The sequence below is a fragment of the Pogoniulus pusillus genome, chromosome 4 (assembly GCF_015220805.1).
Source record: "Pogoniulus pusillus isolate bPogPus1 chromosome 4, bPogPus1.pri, whole genome shotgun sequence".
In the NCBI taxonomy this organism is placed as follows: Eukaryota; Metazoa; Chordata; class Aves; order Piciformes; family Lybiidae; genus Pogoniulus; species Pogoniulus pusillus.
This window is the reverse complement of record NC_087267.1, coordinates 43,748,873-43,769,649: the sequence shown is the minus strand read 5'-3', so window position 1 is coordinate 43,769,649 and position 20,777 is coordinate 43,748,873. Positions and strand designations below refer to the sequence as shown.

Here is a 20,777-nt window from a genome sequence, read left to right as displayed (position 1 = left end):
CAGCTGGGCCCCAGCCAAAACCACCATGCCACGGTCTCAGTAACTGCTGCATGTGTGCAAGTGTCATGCCACTTCCTACATGCAGCAGCTGAACACTGTTGAGCACACAACCCACTTTCCTGTACTGGGGTTGCTGACACGGAGCAGATTTGCTTCCCCCTCCTCCCAAAAACAATAGAAAAGACAAAAAAAAAACCTATATCCTGGCTTCACCTTCCCATTTGCAAAGCAGCACAGACAGATGGTGGCTCCTGGGGAAAGTCCCCTCCCTGTGAGATGTCTCAGCGCTATCCAGGGAGCATTGCAGTGGGCATTCCTCCTCCCGTGTGACATCTCTGTCCCTGGATGAGATGGAGAGAATTCCACAGGTTAAACATTTTGGAAAGCAAAACCTTGTTTGCCTTGTGTTGGATTGCTGGTGGAGATTGCTGAGAGCCTGCCAGCTTTCAGGCTAGGAAGGTGGAACCTTCAGGATGAGTTTTGTTCAAGCAATCGAGTCAGGAAATGTAAAAGCACAAAGTTTTTAATACCTTATGTCTGTTTTCCCTTTGCACATCACTGGGCAGAAGGTAAGTAAAAGAAATTCTCCATACTGCTTTTTTTGTTGCTGTTTTGGGGGTTTGTTTTGTTTTGTTTCTCATTTTATCCATAATGTTACCTAACAGTATTTGGATCAAAGAATCACAGAATGCATTGGGTTGGAAGAGACCCTCAAAGGTCCAACCCCCCCTGCAGTCCAGCTCAACTAGATCACATTCCTCAGGGCCCCATCTGGTTTGTCTCTGAATGTCTGCAGGATTGGGGCCTCAACTGTATCTCTGGGAAGTCTGTTCCAGTGTTTTGCTACCCTCATTGTGGAGAGCTTCCTCCTAATTCAGGGGTGACCTCATTGCTGTCTACAACTACCTGAAGGGAGACTGTAGCCAGGTGGGGTTGGTCTCTTCTGCCAGGCAACCAGCAACAGAAGAAAGGGACATAGTCTCAAGTTGTGCTGGGGGAGGTCTAGGCTGGATGTTAGGAGGAAGTTGTTGGCAGAGAGAGTGATTGGCATTGGAATGGGCTGCCCAGGGAGGTGGTGGAGTTGCTGTACCTGTAGTTGTTCAAGCAAAGCCTGGCTGAGTCACTTAGTGCCATGGTCTAGTTGATTGTCTAGGGCTGGGTGCTAGGTTGGAGTGGATGATCTTGTTGGTCTCTTCCAACCTGGTTGATTCTATGATATGATTCTATAATGTCCAATCTAAATCTCCCCTGTTCGGGTTTAAAACCATTGCCCCATATCCTATCGCTGCAAGCCCTTCTAAACAGTCCTTCCCCAGCCTTCCTGTAGGTCCCCATCAGATACTGAAGTTATTAATTGCAATTAATTACAATAGTAATGAAAAACAGTAACTGCAATGTTTGTAGCTTGCACTGAAGCTCATCTTCTACTAGAAAATCAGGTCGTGACCAGTGAAGAAACCAACACAGCTCAGAGGTTTTTACCTGCCATTAGTAAATGTCATTTACTTATCCTCAGGGACAGATTGTTCCCAAGTGCCAATTTGTGTGGGTAACTGAGAATAAATGGCCTCTTGAAGGCTACCTAGATAAGAAACCTGTGTGGCAACTAAAGGAAAATAATCTGGAGCAGGTAGGAGCAGTTGGAGTGTAAACAGTATCTTTAAGCCTGTTCCTCTGTTTTCTCTTGTGAACATTTGAGTGATTCCCAAGAGCAGTAACAGAATTTGGTCTACAGCATGGCACACAGAGAAGGAATTTCAGATGAGAGGAAGAGTTTATGTTATAAGCACTGACAAATAACACCCAAATAGCTGGAGGGCACCTGTGATCTTTAAGAGGGATGAGCTGTGTGATGGAATGATCTGGCTGAGCAGTTGCCCTAGGATACAATAAAGAGGGGTGTTACCCTTTTAATCCTGCAGAAGAGTTTTGCTTTGAAAGACTCATAGAGGTTTTCATGGCAGCTGCATGCCCCTAGCCCAACCTTAGAGTCATAGAAACATAGAATTGTCAGCATTGGAAGGGACCTCAAGGATTGTCTAGTTCCACCCTCCCTGCCATGGGCAAGGACACCTCACACTAGATCAGGTTGCTCAAAGCCCCATCCAGCCTGGCCTCAAAAACCTCCAGGGATGGGGCTTCCACCACCACCTTGGGCAACCTTTTCAAGTGTCTCACCACTCTCATGATGAAGAACTTCTTCTTAGCATCCAGTCTGAATCTACCCACTTCTAGTTTTGCCAACATCCCTGCCCATTTCCAGTTTCCAAATAAAGCCCAAATCGTAGAATCATAGAATCAACCAGATTGGAAGAGACCTCCAAGATCATCCATCCAACCTAGCACCCAGCCCTAGTCAATCAACTAGACCATGGCACTAAGTGCCCCTGACAGGCTTTTCTTGAACACCTCCAGGGATGGTGCCTTCACCACCTCCCTGGGCAGCCCATTCCAATGCCAATCACTCTCTCTGTGAAGAACTTCTTCCTAACATCCAGCCTAGACCTACCCTGGCACAACTTGAGTCTGTGTCCCCTTGTTCTGTTGCTGCTTGCCTGGCAGAAGAGACCAACCCCACCTGGCTACAATGTCACCTCAGTTTCCAAGCAAAGCATCCACAGGGAATGTCCAGAAGTAAATGTGAGGGTAGTACAAGAAGAGTCACAGTCTCAGTGTGGTGTTTCCTGTAGCACACCTCCCAGGAGACGATGCTGGGGCTGATGGTAACAGCTCTGCATTTTCTTACCACTGAAATCACTGAAAAGGATCATTTTGTGCTGATTTCTGTGATGTAGGTCTGTGGCTGACTTAAAAACAAGAACCAGAACACAGAAACCATAGCTCTAAACCTGGTATTTCCTACTTTCTTACTGCTCCACTCTTACCCACATTGATCTCTATCTTGGTCTTGGTTTGAGTAACTCTCCAGATCTTTTTCATAATGCTCATGGTTTCATAAAGATTTGCCTTTTGACATTTGGAGTTGGACTTGATTCCATGCTGACTCCTTCCTCCCCACTTCCTTTGGCTGAAAGCAACTTCTGTAACCATAGGAAAATGTTGGGGTTTTTTTTGTCAGATGGAGGAGTTCAAAAGAGAAGAGAAAGGTATGTAGGTGGCAAATTCCAGGTCAGGCTCCTCATTCGTTGCTCCTGCAGGGTCACTGTCCACACACTGAGCTCGAGAGACATAAATTTGGCTCCTGCTGAAGCTGCATCTTGTGAAGCCCAGGCAAGAATAGAAAGATCATCATAGAATCATAAAATGGTCTAGGTTGGAAGGGACATCAGGGATCATCCAACTGCAGCCCTCTGCCATAGGCAGGGACACCTCCCACTAGAGCAGGTTGCTCAAGGCTTCATGCAACCTGGCCTTGAACACCTCCAGGGAGGGAGCAGCCACAACCTCCCTGGGCAACCTGTGCCAGTGTCTCACCACCCTCACTAGAAAGATCTTTCTCCTAACATCTAGTCTAAATCTTCCCTCTTCCAGTTTAATCATAGGATCAGCCAGGTTAGAAGAGATCATCCAGTCCAACCTAGCACCCAGCCCTAGACAGTCAACTAGACCATGGCACTAAGTGCCTCATCCAGGCTTTGCTTCAACACCTCCAGGGATGGTGACTCCACCACCTCCCTGGGCAGCCCATTCCAATGCCAATCACTCTCTCTGCCAACAACTTCCTCCTCACATCCAGCCTAGACCTTCCCTGGCACAACTTGAGACTGTGTCCCCTTGTTCTGTTGCTGCTTGCCTGGCAGAAGAGACCAACCCCCACCTGGCTACAGCCTCCCTTCAGGCAGTTGTAGACAGCAATGAGGTCAGCCCTGAGCCTCCTCTTGTGCAGGCTGCACACCCCCAGCTCCCTCAGCCTGTCCTCACAGGGCTGTGCTTCAGGCCCCTCACCAGCTTTGTTGCCCTTCTCCCTTCTCTGGACACATTCCAGTATCTCAACATCTCTCTTGTGTGGAGGAGCCCAGAACTGGACAGAGGACTCAAGGTGTGGCCTGACCAGTGCTGAATGCAGGGGCAGAATAACCTCCCCTGTCCTACTGGCCACACTGTTCCTGATACTACTCCAAGCAGAAACGACAGAGGGTTGGCCATGACCAGAGTGGTTCCAATACAAGCCCCACAGGCCAGCTTTCATTTTTATTACATTTTTACAGTCCCACTTCTCCCCCATCTTCCTCCTTTCCTCCCCATCTCCTTTCTTTCCCTCCATCTTCTTCTTTTCATCTCCACCCTTTTCCTCTCCATCTCCCTCCTTTCCCCCCATTTTCCTCTTTTCATATCCATCCCTTTCCTCTCCCTCTCTCTCCTGGCAGCACCACCTCCCCTTTTCTACCATGTCTGCCCATTTCCCACCCCACAACTCATTTTCCCCTTCTCTCCCCAAACCCAGAGCACCTGGGTGCTGTTGGAGTCTCCTCCCACCCCAGGTGTGGCCACTTTGCCCTCCCTGCCCACTCCTCTTTTTAAGCTGCTGCAGGAAGCTTGCCTGGCTAGACAGCAGGACCTTCTCCCATCGTCACTGGTGAGTCCCTGTGGTGTGCACTGGGTGAAGGTAACAAAGGCCGGGGGGGCCTGGTGGCCCCCCCGGTTAGGCAGGACTAGGCTTGATGGTTACTCTAATGTGACTTATGGGTGCTGGCTGGGCCACTGAATTGCTGAGCCTGGGAAAGGTCTTTGAGATCATCAAGTCCAGCTTTTAACCTAACACCATGGCATCAGCTAACCTATGCCATGAGGTCTTAAAGATCTCCAGGGATGGTGACTCCACCTCCCTGGGCAGCCTATTCCAGTGCCTAATCAGCCTTTCTGGGAGGAAGTGCTTCCTAATGGCCAACTGGAACCTTCCTTGGCTCAGCTTCAGACCATGCCCTCTTGTGCTGTTGCTAATCACAGAATCAGTCAGGGTTGGAAGGGACCACAAGGATCAGACAGTTCCAAATCCCCTGCCATGACCACGGGCACCCTACCCTAGAGCAGGCTGCACACAGCCTCAGCCAGCCTGCCCTTAAACACCTCCAACAGTGGGGCCTCAACCACCTCCCTGGGCAACCCAGTCCAGCCTCTCACCACTCTCATACTGAACAACTCCCTCCTTACATCCACTCTGAACCTCCCCGCCTCCAGCTTTGCTCCATTCCCCTTAGTCCTGTCACTCCCTGAGAGCCTAAAAAGTCCCTCCCCAGCTTTTTTGTAGGCCTCCTTCAGATACTGGAAGGCCACAAGAAGGTCACCTGGGAGCCTCCTCTTCTCCAGCCTGCACAACCCCAACTCTCAGTCTGTGCTCACAGCAGAGCTGCTGCAGCCCTCTGAGCATCCTCATGGCCCTTCTCTGGACATGCTCCAGCATCTCCACATCCCTCTTGTAATAGGGGCTGCAGAACTGGATGCAGTACTCCAGCTGGGGTCTCAGCAGAGCACAGTAGAGGGGGAGAATCCTTGGCCTGCTGGCCACACTTCTCCTGATGCAACCCTCTAGATACCTGGGAGAAGAGCCTGACCCCCATCTGAGTACAACTTCCTTCTAGGTAGTTGTAGAGAGTGAAATGGTCCTCTCTAAGCCTTCTCTTCTCCAGTGAGGGCACCAAGGTGTGCTCCAACCCCAAAGATGAAACATGCAGAAGCACCTTAAAAAAACACCTCAGACTGTCTGGATTCTGCATACATTCTGAATTTCAGTTTTGCTGGGCTGGTTTCCTCGCTGGTGTCAGCAGATACTTCTGCTTTTGCTTCTCAAGAGCCTCTGCTTGGACCCATATGGTGCACTGCAGGTCAGCTGCATTGCAGCTCGCCCAGACTTGAGGCTGCTGCCACCCAACGCTTCTCTAATCACATCGGCTCCCTTCTCTGCCCCAGAAAACATCCCTCGCTGAGAGATGGGTCCTGGCACTCAGTCCCTGCTGTGAAGTTTGTGTTGTGGGGAAGCACCTTCATCTTGGGAAAGGCATCAAAGAGCCAGCTGAGGTGAGCTCTGAGCTGGCTGCGTGCAGGTTCCAGCATCTCCCTGCTGCGTTGTTTTCTGCCTCTCCTTGAGGAAAGTCTTCATTCATCACTGAGGAATTTTCTCAGTGTTATGGCACATTTCACCCTGCTCAAGTTAGACCTGCATATACATCAGCCTTTGGTGTTCCCATTCCTCTTTCTCCTACCTGGAAAGATGGGTGCTGCCCATAGGCAACACTTTCAAAACCACGTGGGTGCAGAAACCCACAAGACAAAGGAAATGCTGAGTTTAGCTTACCACAGATCTTGACTCACCTTACCTTGTTGGCATACTCCTGGAAATACCCATTTCAGAATCCCCCACTTGCTGCATTTGTATATTAAACCTGCATGTTTATAGTGAAAACAAGCATTGAATTCTGCACCCATAGCAGGGAAACTCAGGATTTTCTCACACATCCCATTGGTAGTGTCTATGTTCCATGAATCATGGAATCAGCCAGGTTGGAAGAGACCTCCAAGATCAACCAGTCCAGCCTAGCACCCAGCTGTGGCCAATCAACCAGACCATGGCACTGAGTGCCTCATCCAGCCTTTGCTTGAACACCTCTAGGAATGGTGACTCCACCACCTCCCTGGGCAGCCCATTCCAATGCCAATCACTCTCTCTGGCAGGAACTTCCTCCTAACATCCAGCCTAGACCTCCCCCAGCACAGCCTGAGGCTGTGTCCCCTTGTTCTGTTGCTGCTTGCCTGGCAGAAGAGACCAACCCCACCTGGCTACAGCCTCCCTTCAGGTAGCTGCAGACAGCAATGAGGTCAGCCCTGAGCCTCCTCTTCTTCAGGCTGCACACCCCCAGCTCCCTCAGCCTGGTGCCTCCAGCATAAAACCAAGCCACAAAGGAAGCCTCTTTGGTCCTTTCAGGTCATGCTCAACCCTGTGAGTTCATCTATGTGGGCTGAAAGGTTGCAGGATAAGGCTGCATGACAAGCATAAGAGTCAGCCTAGAGCAGGGCTAACCTGACTTTTGACTTGCTCCATTGCTTCTGTGAGCTGACTTCTTGGTCTAGCACAAGGTCTGACTCAGAGCAAGTCAGCTGCACAAAGAGCTTTTGACTTCACTTCTCAAGCACCCCACATTTGCATCTAGCCCAGAGCTAGTTTAGCATGAGCTCATCTTCATGCTAGGTGTTTTTCTGGTGCTAACAGCTGCTCTGGGCTTGAGTAACATGCATAGCACTACTCTCAACCCAGACAACCTTCCCAAGAAGTAAGACATGAATACCTCTGGTCCTCCTCCTCTCTTGGCTTCTCCAACCACATCAAACAACTCGATCTAAGAACATTAAGACTGAATTCCATAAGGTGCAACCTTCCCTCCTCTTCCATGCTGCACTGATTGTTTTCCTGTTGTGCTCCTGAGGGCACAACACACATCCTGACACACAGGAAAGGTCCTCCTAGAGGGTTATGAAACTCCCTTGAAATTCCTGCTGGATTGGCATGCCACAGTCACGAGAATGAATATGCAAGGGCTGTTTGCAGCAGAGGAATGTGAACACTGTGTTCAGTTTTGGGCCCCTCACTGTGCTGCTGGAACATGTCCAAAGAAGAGGAACTAAGCTAGTGAAGGGCCTTGAACACAAGTCTTACGAGGAATGGAGTTGTTTAATCTTCAGAAGAGGAGGCTGAGGGAAAACCTCATCACCCTCTACAACTACCTCAAAGGAGTTTGGAGCAAGGTGGGGATCCATCTCTTTTGATGTGCAACAAGCAACTGGACAATAAGAAGCAGCCTCAAGTTGTGCCAAGGGAGATTTGAGTTGGGATCCATCTCCTTTGATATGCAACAAGCAACTGGACAATAAGAAGCAGCCTCAAGTTGTGCCAAGGGAGGTTTGAGTTGAGATCCATCTCCTTTCATGTGCAACAAGCAACTGGACAATAAGAAGCAGCCTCAAGTTGTGCCAAGGGAGGTTTGAGTTGGGATCCATCTCTTTTGATGTGCAACAAGCAACTGGACAATAAGAAGCAGCCTCAAGTTGTGCCAAGGGAGGTTTGAATTGGGATCCATCTCCTTTGATGTGCAACAAGCAACTGGACAATAAGAAGCAGCCTCAAGTTGTGCCAAGGGAGGTTTGAGTTGGGATCCATCTCCTTTGATGTGCAACAAGCAGCTGGACAACAAGAAATAGCCTCAAGTTGTGCCAAGGGGAGTTTGAGCTGGATATTAGGAAAAGTTTCTTCAGGCTGCCCAGGGAGGTGGTGGAGGCACAGTCCCTGGAGGCGTTCAAGCAAAGCCTGGCTGAGGCACTTAGTGCCATGGTCTGGTTGACTGGACAGGGCTGGGTGCTAGGTTGGCCTGGATGATCTTGGAGGTCTCATCCAACCTGGTTGATTCTATGTGGTTGGGTGGAAGTAGCTTAGTAGCAATGAGCTCTAGGCAAGTAGTAGGACTTGATGGTCTCAAATGTCTCTTCCAACCTCAACAGTTCTATAGTTCTGTGATTCTATGAAGAGGCTTTGGAAAAGGATAGCTTTTGTATTTTTATGTTATGTTTTGGCTAAGCAAGTGGTATAAAACAGACATCATGTATATAGAGAGGGCAGCATGGTCACAAAATGTCAGGGGCTGGAAGGGACCTTGAAAGATCATCCAGACCAACCCTCCTGCCAGAGCAGGATCACCTATACCAGATCACACAGGAACATGTCCAGGTGGGTCTTGAATCTTCAGAGAGTGAGACTCTACAGCCCCTCCCTGGGCAGCCTGTTCCAGGGTCCTGTGGGACTCATTTCATGCAATCATAGAGGTGTAAACCAGAGCTTGTCACCTTGGGATCCTTTGTAGAGAGAAATCAGCACTTTTATCATACCATTCACTGCATCTGCCTGGTGTGAACTGTGCCCTGGAAATGTACATTCATCTGTTACTGACTGAAGGGAGTGCTGAGAAGTAGCTTTTCAACAGGGTGAATCTCAGCCATTGACAAAGCAAATGGAGGAGACTGAGTCATTTTGAGAGGGTCACCCAGGAAGGGGGTGTTGCAATGGTTTGTCTGTGTTAGGCTGTCTTCAGGGGACAATTTCTTGTGAATACAGCTTAATTAGGGAATGTTCCTGGCCAGGGTTTGAGTTGTGGCTACCTCCTTTACCCACACACTGTGGGGCTCTGTGTCTGAATGCTGTCTTTCTCTCTCTCTTTTCCAACTGGTCCTCAGCCTATATTCCAGATGTAAAATTAAAGTAGCAGGTGGTAGAGAGCAGATTTTGTTCATTTTAGGTTTAGTCATAAACATCTACACCCTTGAAATGCACTTGGGAAACATTAACATCTTATGTCTCAGGCACTCAAAATGCAAAGGGTTTCATGCTGACCTCTCACCATATGCTCTCAGCTTAAGTGTCTGGCTCGTGCTCCCTGTGCACTCTAAGAAGAACCATCACCCTGCAGCTGGGAGGAGCAGGCTCGTTGCTGATGCTCTCTTAAACACAGATCCTGATTTAAACACAGTAAATGTTGCCCTCACCCTCACGGTACAAGAAGGACATCGAGATAGAATCATAGAATCAAGCAGGTTGGAAGAGACCTCCAGCATCATCCAGTCCAACCTAGCACCCAGCCCTAGACAGTCAGCCAGACCATGGCACTAAGTGCCTCATCCAGGCTTTGCTTCAACACCTCCAGGGATGACAACTCCACCACCTCCCTGGGCAGCCCATTCCAATGCCAATCACTCTCTCTGCCAACAACTTCCTCCTAACATCCATGCTGGAGCATATCCAAAGATCATCAATGAAGCTGGTAAAGGGCCTCAAACACAAGTCCTGTGAGGAACAGCTGAGGAAATTGGAGTTGATTAACCTTCAGAAGAGGAGACTGAAGGCAGACTTCATTGGCCTCTACAGCTACCTCAAAAGAGATTGAAGGGAGGTGGGGGTTGGTCTCTTTTTGCATGCAGCAAGTGACAGGACAAGCAGAAATGACCTGAAGTTTTGCCAGGGCAGGTTCAGGTTGGGTATTAGGAACATTTTCTGCACAGAAAGTGTTATCAGGCATTGGAACAGGTTGCCCAGGGAGGTGATGGAGTCACCATCCCTAGAGATACTTAAAAGACACATGGGTGAGGTGCTGAGGGATGTGGGTTTATGATAGTGGCTAGCAGAATGGTGAGATGGCAGGCTCAAGGTGAGCAGTTGAATGTCATGATCCCAAAAGTCTCTTCTAACCTCAACATTTCTATGATTCTATGGTTCTGAATGTATGGAATGAACTCCTAAGATCAGCCTATGTGGCACTGAATACCTGGTGGGTTTATCATCTTCCCTGAAGTATTACATCTGACTCCTTTAACCATAAGTGTGTTCAGCAATCAGTGAATGAAGGATCTGTCTACTTAGAATCTGCATATTTCAGTAATAAAATGACAAAACACATAGTTAAGACATAGTTGCACTTAATTTGAGGTCTCTCCTGGCAGCTCTAGCATTTCTGAGGGATTTCTCTTAAATCACAGGTTCTTTCTCAACAGAAAATTATGTATCAGCAGGATCTGGCACTCTCCTGAGGTGCAGCATTATCCCATCTCTCCTGGCTAGAGGCAGTGAGCGCTGAAGAGCTAGAGATGACATCTTTAGAATCACAGAATGACAGGGGGTTGGAAGGGACCTCTGAAGATTATCTAGTCCAACCTTCCTGCCAGAGCACCTTCACTTGCAGCAGGGTGCACATGACAGCATCCAGATGGGTTTTGAATGACTCCAGAAATAGAGTCCACCACCTCCCTGGCCAGCCTGTCCCAGTGCTCTACCACCCTCAAAGAAAGAAGTTCCTCCTTGTGTTTAGATGGAACTTCTGTGTTCAAGTTTGTTGCCTCTTGTCCTGTCTCTGAACACTGCTGAATAAAGACTACTGACAACCACCCTTTAAGTGTGTCTAAGTGTTGATAAGATTCCCCTCATTCTTCTCTTTAGGCTAAGCTGCCCCAGGTCCCTCAGCCCTTCATTAGAGAGATGTTCTAGTCCCCTGATCATCATTGTAGCCCTTTTTTGTACCCTCTCAAGCAGTTCCTTGTCTTTGTTGTACTGGAGAGCCCAGAACTACACACAGCACTCGAGATGAGGCCCCACCAGGGAAGAGTAGAAGGGGAGGAGACACACTCTCAACCTGCTTGCTTAGAGATGAAGCCTGTTCATCAGGGTTGCCCACTGTGAACAGCTGTCTCTTCCTGCCATGCTACATCCACATGCTTCAGGGGATGCCAACTCTGGCAGAGATGACCCAAGGCACAACCCCTGAGTAAAGGGACTGCTCTTCCCAATTAGCAGTGAGGCTCTTCCTCTGGAGTTGGTCTGACATACTTCAACCCACAGTCAGCAACCTCATTTCCACGTGGAGCAAGCCAGCAGAGCAACTGGAAATCCTGGTGTTGACGTAACTGCTAATAGCCCTCAGCATAATTAGTGTGCAGTAGCACAGCCTGTGTTTATTGCAGAGAGGGCCAGCCTGGGGCTGGAGCTCACAGTCTGGGGGTGATTTTACACAGCTAGCAGAGGAGCTAGTTTGGTCCAGAGACCCTTGGATATGGCTGGTCTCCTCACGGTGGGAAATGAGCTGATGGGGTCTCGTCCGGTTGCTGTCTTTCCTCCACAGAAGTGATAAGCAGGAATCCAGAAGCTTGCCCCCTTCTTGTCTCTCCGAGGTATGTGGTGTGGGGTTTGTGCCTGTGGGCTGTGGAAAGGCTTTATTGTACAGTTCTTAGGACCAGGGGCAGAGTGGTGGGGGGTGAAGGTGGTAGGTGCACCCGCATCTGTCGTGCAGTCATGGAAATGATGGTTGCGAGCATCAGCTGGAGGACTCTAATTCAGTCCCTACTGACAGAAGCAGTGTCAGCTCCAGACTGGCTCAGCCTTGGTTTCAGCCAGCTAAGCCTTGAGTCACCTGCACAATTCATCACTTGGCATTTCCCAACAACCTGTGACAGCCCTGTGCTGCTTGCCTGGAGGTGTTTATCCTATTGTCCATCTTGTGCTTCCCAAGCCACAGTTTGTGCCTGCTGCCCTTCGTTATAGTGAAGTCAAGCTCTTTGTGGCAGCCACTAGCTTTGCTCTTCCAAGTAGCTGTAGGCAGCTACTGGGCTGCCCTTCAGCCTCCTCCTTGCCACACTCAACAAGCCTGAATCCCTCAGCCTTTTCTTGAAGGTGTGTGCTCTGTGCCTCAGACCACCTTGGCAGCATATCTCAGAGCAGCTTTCAAGCCAGCCAAGTCTCAACAGGATCAGAGAGTCCATGGACATGATGCTATCCTGGCTCTAATACACAAACACCTTCCAGGAAGAGATATCAAAGGGGGCTTTAACAAACAGGTGGTGTTAATAAGTGAAGAGATTTCATCCTCTTAAAAGTCTGTCTGTATGAAACCACAGCATGGATCAGTTTCTCTACAGACCAGCCTGTGTATGAAATCAAAGCACAGTGGGGAGTGTTGCTATGGCTCATGAAGATGTGTGCCTTCATCACTGCCTGGTGGAAGGACAGAAATGGCACAGACTCTGGCTCCAGAGATGCTTTGTTGTCTTGGGACTTCCATATTACCTGATTGGTGTTCCTTTCCAGTCCAACCCACTACCATTCTATTTCTCTTGGTGTCCATGAATCCCAGCAGACAACAGGCTGACTGTGAGCCAGCAGTGTGCTCTCATGGCCAAGAAGACCAGTGGCATCCTTGGATGCTTTAAGAGGAGTGTGGCCAGTAGGTTGAGGGAGATTCTTTTTTCCCCTTTATGCTGTGCTGGTGAGACCTCACCTGGAGTACTGTGTCCAGTTCTGGGCACCCCAACTCAGGAAGGGCAAAGAAATACTGGAAGGAGTTGAGTGCAGGGCCACTGAGGTGATGAGGTTACTGGAATGTCTATCGTGTGAGGAAAGGCTGAGAGCTGGGTCTGTTTAGCTTGGAGAAGAGGAGGCTGAGAGGGGATCTTAGAATCACAGAATCAGTCAGGGTTGGAAGGCACTACAGGGATCATCTAGTTCCAACCCCCTGCCATGGCCACAGACACCCTACCCTAGATCAGCCTGGCCTTAAACACCTCCAGCCATGGGGCCTCAACCACCTCCCTGGGCAACCCAGTCCAGCCTCTCACCACTCTCATGCTCAACTTCCTCCTCACCTCCACTCTCAATCTCCCCACCTCCAGCTTTGCTTCATTCCCCCTAGTTCTGTCACTCCCTGAGAGCCTAAAAAGTCCCTCCCTAGCTTTTTTGTAGCCCACTTCAGATACTGCTCTCACAAGCACATGGCTCCTCCTTCCCTGACCAGCCAGCCCTGACCTCCCTGGCAGGATTTCCCCATCCCTTCGACACTTGACTTTTTGAGTGCAGCAAGATGCCAGCCCTCAGCAGCCTGAGTCATGGGGTTATGTTTCTTCAACTTCCAGCAAACAAGATTTTTTTTCCCATGGGGAAATCCACCTGCATGACCTAACATAGTCCACAAAAGGTGTTAAGATGCAGAAGTTCTCTGCTAATTTTTGCAGCAGAGTGCAAGAGTCAAGCTTCTTCCTGGGTATGTGGGAAAGAGCTGCTCCAAAACCTGGCATTGTGACCCCAGTGATGATGTGACTTGGCCTGCAATGCTTTCCCAGATAGACATCAAAATGAGAGCCAGCAAGAGTCAGTAGATTTCCTGCACAAAGCTTCCAGGCTTCCTTCCCTCTGCTCTGCTCTGCTGAGACCCTAGCTGGAGTACTGCATCCAGTTCTGCAGCCCCCATTACAAGAAGGATGTGGAGATGCTGCAGTGTGTCCAGAGAAGGGGCACGAAGATGCTCAGAGGGCTGCAGCAGCTCTGCTGTGAGCACAGACTGAGAGTTGGGGTTGTGCAGTCTGCAGAAGGCTCCCAGGTGACCTTCTTGTGGCCTTCCAGGATCTGAAGGGGACCTACAAAAAAGCTGGGCAGGGATTTTTTAGGCTGTCAGAGAGTGACAGGACTGGGAGGAATGGAGCATAGCTGGAGGTGGGGAGGTTCAGAGTGGATGTAAGGAGGGAGTTGTTCAGTATGAGAGTGGTGAGAGGCTGGACTGGGTTGCCCAGGGAGGTGGTTGAGGCCCCACTGTTGGAGATGTTTAAGGGCAGGCTGGCTGAGGCTGTGTGCAGCCTGCTCTAGGGTAGGGTGTCTGTGGCCATGGCAGGGGGTTTGGAACTGTCTGATCCTTGTGGTCCCTTCCAACCCTGACTGATTCTGTGAGTATCTGGAAGTCTGTGACTCTATGCTGTCAGCTTTGACTGCCTTTATACTCAACAGAGAAATAAACACTTTAATTGGAACTGGCTTAGGGTTGTATGCTTGACATTGACTTCATTTGAGGTAACACAAAATCACCTCTGGGGACACCCCCACTGAACAACCCCTGTTTGCTATCTGTTTACCTTGAGTTACTCTTCTATGCAACATGCTAGAGAGATGCTGAGATACTAGAACATGTCAACATGTTCCAGTTAACATTTCAACATGTCAACACCAGCAACAAAGCTGGTGAGGGGCCTGGAGCACAGCCCTGTGAGGAGAGGCTGAGGGAGCTGGGGGTGTGCAGCCTGCAGCAGAGGAGGCTCAGGGCAGACCTCATTGCTATCTACAACTACCTGAAGGGAGGCTGTAGCCAGGTGGGGTTGGTCTCTTCTGCCAGGCAACCAGCAAGAGAACAAGGGGACACAGTCTCAAGTTGTGGCATGGGAGGTCTAGGCTGGATGTTAGGAGGAAGTTGTTGTCAGAGAGAGTGATTGGCATTGGAATGGGCTGCCCAGGGAGGTGGTGGAGTCACCATCCCTGGAGGTGTTGAAGCAAAGCCTGGCTGAGGCACTTAGTGCCATGGTCTGGTTGATTGTCTAGGGCTGGGTGCTAGGTTGGACTGGATGATGCTGGAGGTCTCTTCCAACCTGGTGGATTCTATGATTCTACTCTGACTTATGGCAATCCTTGCATTTTGGAGACTAAGTTCTTCAATCTATCCTTTCCCCACGAGATTCAAGCAGTGTTTTTGATGTATTGTGGTAACTTTAGTTGCATGAACTCCACAAGTCCCTGTGCCTGCTGAACAAGTAACACGAAGATGGCAGTGGGGTCTCCTCTTTGTCACCAGTGAAGCATCACCCTGCTACAGACACTCTCCAGCTGAGAGGTGTGAGGTTGCCTGTGGTTACTTTCACTCTTTCGTTTTCATTCAGCTTTGCAGACCAAAAATTGGTCCCTTATTTTCACTTTCTGATTCTCGTGCAGCAATCCTGTGATCTCAGTATCCATCTCTCCAAATCCTTTTTATGCACTCCTAAGAGGAGAATCCCCTGTCTTCTCCAAGCTTCTTTTCTGGACAGGTTGGGCTCGTGTTTGAACACAGACTCAGCAGTGGCTGAACAGCAGCAGAAACTGTGTTATGACCCCAGGATCTGCAGGGTGACATCCCTAAGTGCTGTTACAAAGTCTTTGCAATCAGACAAGGGCAAATACCTACCCTGGCCATATTAATGGTGTTCTGGGAGGCTGTACAAGAGCAGACTATGAACAGAATCATTGAATCAGTGTCTGATGGGGACCTACAGGAAGGCTGAGGAAGGACTGTTTAGAAGGGCTTGCAGTGATAGGTGTGGGGCAATGGTTTTAAACCCGAACAGGGGAGATTTAGATTGGACATTATAGAATCATATCATAGAATCAACCAGGTTGGAAGAGACCTCCAAGATCAGCCAGTCCAACCTAGCACCTAGCCCTAGCCAGTCAACTAGACCATGGCACTACTTCAACACCTCCAGCCACAGTGACTCCACCACCTCCCTGGGCAGCCCATTCCGATGCCAATCACTCTCTCTGTTGAGAACTTCCTCCTAACACCCAGCCTAGACCTCCTTCTGGCACAGCTTGAGACTGTGTCCCCTTGTTCAATTGCTGGTTGCCTGGCAGAAGAGACCAACCCCACCTGGCTACAGCCTCCCTTCAGGTAGTTGTAGACAGCAATGAGCTCTGCCCTGAGCCTCCTCTTCTGCAGGCTGCACACCCCCAGCTCCCTCAACCTCTCCTCACAGGGCTGTGTTCCAGGCCCCTCACCATCTTTGTTGCCCTTCTCTGGACACATTCCAACACCTCATCTCTCTTGAATTGAGGGGCCCAGAACTGGACACAGCACTCAAGGTGTGGCCTGACCAGTGCTGAGTACAGGGGCAGAATAACCTCCCTTGTCCTGCTGGCCACACTGCTCCTGATGCAGGCCAGGATGCCATTGGCTCTCTTGGCCACCTGGGCACACTGCTGGCTCTTGTTCAGCTACTGTCTACCAGCACCCCCAGGTCCCTTTCCTCCCGGCTGCTCTCAGCCACTCTGTCCCCAGCCTGTAGCACTGCTTGGGGTTGTTGTGGCCAAAGCACAGAACTCTGCACTGGCTTTGTTCAATCTCATCCCATTGGCCTCTGCCCACCCATGCAGCCTGTCCAGGTCCCTCTGCAGGGCTCTCCTACCTTCCAACAGCTCCACACCTGCTCCTAGCTTGGTGTCATCTGCAAACTTACTGATGCTGGACTCAATATCTCTGTGTGCTCAGAAACAGGCCAGTCAGTCTGATGCCACCTGAGGTGGTCTGCCAGGAACAGAAACGTGCAGGTACTGCAGCAGCAGTGGCAGTGCCTCATGGGGAATGAGGAAATGGAAGGAGGAATCAGCAGACACAGTTATCTGCCTCTGGCACATGATGCTGCAAGTCAGCAAACTTGGGGGAAATTCTGAGGAAACAGAAAGCAGCAATTGTCACCCTGTTCCTGGGCAGGCAGAGACAAATCTGCCCTGGATAAGAAAAGAAATCATCTGCTTGCTGTGGGTTCCCAATTTTAACGAAAAGAGGCAGATTTGTGACCAGGAACATACTGCAGTGGGACTCTGGAGAGAGCAGACAACTGCTCCTGCAGGGAGAAGAGTGGGGCAAGGGTTCAGCTGCTGCTTCTCAGACTCTGCTTCAAGGTAAGTTCTTGCTCATTTCCTACCATTCACTGCAATATTCAAAGTGTTTTCTCAGCTTGAGAATAAAGGCATCAGACAAAGGGTGGGCTGTAGTTTGATGAGCTGTAACATCCTCCCTCCAAAGGGAAAAGGAGTCTTCTTTTTCCTGCACTATGTTTTGCAGCTTTTAACATTTTACGTTAGGGAGGGAAAAGGCAGAAGGAATGACTTGGGAAAGAAACTCAAGCAGAGAAAAATACTTATCTGAAGAATGTGAGACCCTTAGAGGCAGAAAAGACTGGAAGAAGCTTGGAAATTGTCACAGGATCACAGCATATTAGGGGTTGGAAGAGACCCAAGGAGATCATCCAGTCCAACCTCCCTGCCAGAGCAGGACCACACAATCTAACACAGGTCACAGAGGAACACATCCAGACAGGCCTTGAAAGGCTCCAGAGAAGGAGACTCCACAACCTCTCTGGGGAGCCTGTGCCAGTGCTCTGGGACCCTTACAGTAAAGAAGTTCCCCCTTGTGTTGAGGTGGAACCTCTTGTGCTGCAACTTACACCCATTGCTCCTTGTCCTATCCCAGGGAGCAGTGAGCAGAGCCTGTCCCCCACTCCTGGCAGCCCTCAGGTGATTATAAACATTTATCAAATCCCCTCTCAGTCTTCTCTTCCCCAGATTAAAAAGCCCCAGGTCCCTCAGCCTCTCCTCATCAGGCAGTGCCCTCCTGTCCCCTCATCATCCTTATAGCCCTCCTCTGGACCCTCTCCAGCAGATCCCTGTCCCTCTTAAACTGGGGAGCCCAAAACTGAACACAGTATTCAAGATGAGGTCTCATCAGGGCAGAGTAGAGGGGGAGGAGAACCTCCCTTGATCTGCTGGACACACTCCTCCTAATACAGCCCAGGATGCCATTGTCCTTCTTGGCCACAAGGGCACATTGCTGTGCCATGGGTAACTTGTTAGCCACCAGCACTCCCAGATGTCTCTCCACAGGGCTGCTCTCCAGCAGATCACCTCCCAGCCTGTACTGGTGCAGTTTATGATTCCTCCCCAGGTGCAGGACTCTGCACTTGTCCTTGTTGAACCTCATCTGGTTCCTCTGTGCCCAGCTCTCAGTCTGCCCAGGTCTCTCTGGATGGCTGCACAGCCTGCAGCTGGATCAGCCAAGCCTCCCAGCTTGGTGTCCCCAGCAAACTTGCTGAGCAGACTCTCTGTGCCCTCATCAATGGCATTGATGAAGATGTTGAACAGGGCTGGCCCCAGCACTGATCCCTGGGGGACACCACTGGTTACAGCTCTCCAGCTGGACCTGGCACCATTGATCACCAGTCTTGGAACTCTACCTTGCAACCAGTTCCTAACCCACCTCACTGTCTGCTCTTCCATCCCACACTTCCTGAGCTTGCTCATTAGAATATCATGGGTGATGGTGTCAAAGACACATCAAACTAATCACCACACAAACTAATCCTCAGTCTGTGAAAGAACAATAAATTCAGGTGGGCTCCCTGCAAACAAAACCAAAAAACCCAACACTTTTTGGTAATGCTTGGGTCAAATCCTCACAGCAGGAATGCTGTTCCCAAAGGGAATAAAGCACCATAGTATAAACTGGCATTCCCAGAAGCTGATCCCCTCTATCCCATTAGATCTGAAGCCCTCAGCAGCTCTGGCAATGTGTCACCCATCTGGAAAAGTCACCAAAACCTGGTGGGATGCTCTGAAGCTGCTCACTTGCTGCCTCAGCTAAATGTTGAGCCTGGCAATGGATGCTTTGGGGAAATGATCAGTATGGGAAGTCTTGGGAACAGATGCAGAGGGAGATGCCTGATGGTGAACTGAGATGTCTGATTGTAGGAAAACAGATTCTGCCTTCCCCCTCCCCTTTTTTTCTTTTTGAATTGTTCAGCTTGGAGAAGAGAAGGCTTCAGAAAGGCCTTAGAGCAACCCTCCAGTACTTACAGGGGGCCTATAGGAATGATGGGAAGGGCTGCTCATCAGGGAGTGCACTACATGAGGGGGTAAGAGTTTTAAACCTGAAGAGGGGGAGATTTAGAATAGATCTTAGGAAGAAGTTATTTACAGTGAGGGTGATGAGACATTGGCACAGGTTGCCAAGAGAGGTGATAGAAGCCCTATCCCTGGAAGTGTTGAAGTCCAGATGGGATGGGACCTTGAACAGTCTGGTCTGGTGAAAGATGGTCCTGCCCTGAGCAAAAGAGTTGGAGCTATATGATCTTTAAGGTCCCTCCCAACCCAAACCATTCTGTGAGCCTATGAGTGCAATTTCTCCTGCTTTTCTTGGACATCTCTTTGGGGATGGATTATTGCCTATGTTCCAGTAAGGTTGGATTGTTGATTGGATAGGGCTGGCTGCTAGGTTGGACTGGATGAGCTTGGAGGTCTCTTCCAACCTGGTTGATTCTGTGATTCTATGATAAGGTCTTGGTTAGATAAAAACCAACACCAGGCCTTGGGTTGCATCTGAGTGCCCCTGCCTGCAGCACAGGAGTAATCTGACAAAGTTTGCATATGATGCACTGAAGATGCTGAGTGCAGAGTCCCCTCCTGACCTGAGTGTGGCCAGTGAAGCCAGGCATTCCCTTACACCTGATCTACCAACATCACTCATCTTAACTACAGCATGCACCAAGCAGAATGGAGGTGGCTTTGCACCTTCTTCCATGTACAGCATTGGGAAAGGGTAGGTTCAAGGTCATCTTATGAGCTGCAGCATGCACCAAGCAGAATGGAGGTGGCTTTGCACCCTCTTTCATGTACAGCATTGGGAAAGGGTAGGTTCAAGGTCATCTTATGAGCTACAGCATGCACCAAGCAGAATGGAGGTGGCTTTGCACCCTCTTTCATGTACAGCATTGGGAAAGGGTAGGTTCAAGGTCATCTTATGAGCTACAGCATGCACCAAGCAGAATGGAGGTGGCTTTGCACCCTCTTTCATGTACAGCATTGGGAAAGGGTAGGTTCAAGGTCATCTTATGAGCTACAGCATGCACCAAGCAGAATGGAGGTGGCTTTGCACCCTCTTTCATGTACAGCATTGGGAAAGGGTAGGATCAAGGTCATCTTATGAGCTGCAGCATGCACCAAGCAGAATGGAGGTGGCTTTGCACCCTCTTTCATGTACAGCATTGGGAAAGGGTAGGTTCAAGGTCATCTTATGAGCTACAGCATGCACCAAGCAGAATGGAGGTGGCTTTGCACCCTCTTTCATGTACAGCATTGGGAAAGGGTAGGATCAAGGTCATCTTATGAGCTACAGCATGCACCAAGCAGGATGGAGGTGGCTTTGCACCCTCTTTCATGTACAGCATTGGGAAAGGGTAGGTTCAAGGTCTTCTTCTGGCCCACTGGCAGAGTTTAGCTCACAGCTGTAGAGAAGAATTGGTCCAAGGTTATCAGAAATGCCATAAAACACCTGGCACATGTTTTTATTTGCCAAGTTATCCATGGCCTTGCAAAAGACCTCTGGAAAAACACAGGTTTTAGCTCCACCCCTGGACAACCTTCCTTGAACCCTGTTTGAGCAGTCTAACAACTCTGCCTTCCTGGAAGTGATATATAAATCACCTTCAAGTCACAGATGGGCTCAGATGGTAGCAGAAGCATTTGGAAGCTGTGACACACTGAGGCTGCAAGCAGAGTCCTGTGAATAACCATATTTGTGTGCTGCTGTTCGACACGGTAGGTTGGATTCTCTCTATCTGATAATAAGTTAGCTATAGTTTAAGCTTGGGGTGGGGGGTGGTGGAGAATAAGGACTTCTCAGCAACTTCCCTGCCTGAGCTGGGGCAGATACAGTCAGGTTCTGCAGAGT

At 49.7% G+C, this 20,777-nt stretch overlaps 1 protein-coding gene across 9 annotated transcripts in view; it reads left to right on the top strand.

The window, feature by feature from the left end:
• Nucleotides 1–20,777, top strand: part of LOC135174968 (endonuclease domain-containing 1 protein-like) — a 239,753-nt gene that overhangs the window by 208,521 nt on the left and 10,455 nt on the right. Inside the window, exons 1-2 of one of the 9 annotated variants that reach the window (XR_010302169.1) lie at nucleotides 4,515–4,537; nucleotides 10,474–10,878. The exons of 5 other annotated variants lie outside the window; for them this stretch is intronic. The gene's annotated coding sequence lies outside the window, so the exon portion shown is untranslated. Of the gene's footprint in view, nucleotides 1–4,514; nucleotides 4,538–10,473; nucleotides 10,879–16,877; nucleotides 16,955–20,777 lie in introns of those variants that run through there. 3 more of the 9 variants (XR_010302168.1, XM_064142723.1, XM_064142722.1) reach the window with 3 other exon arrangements.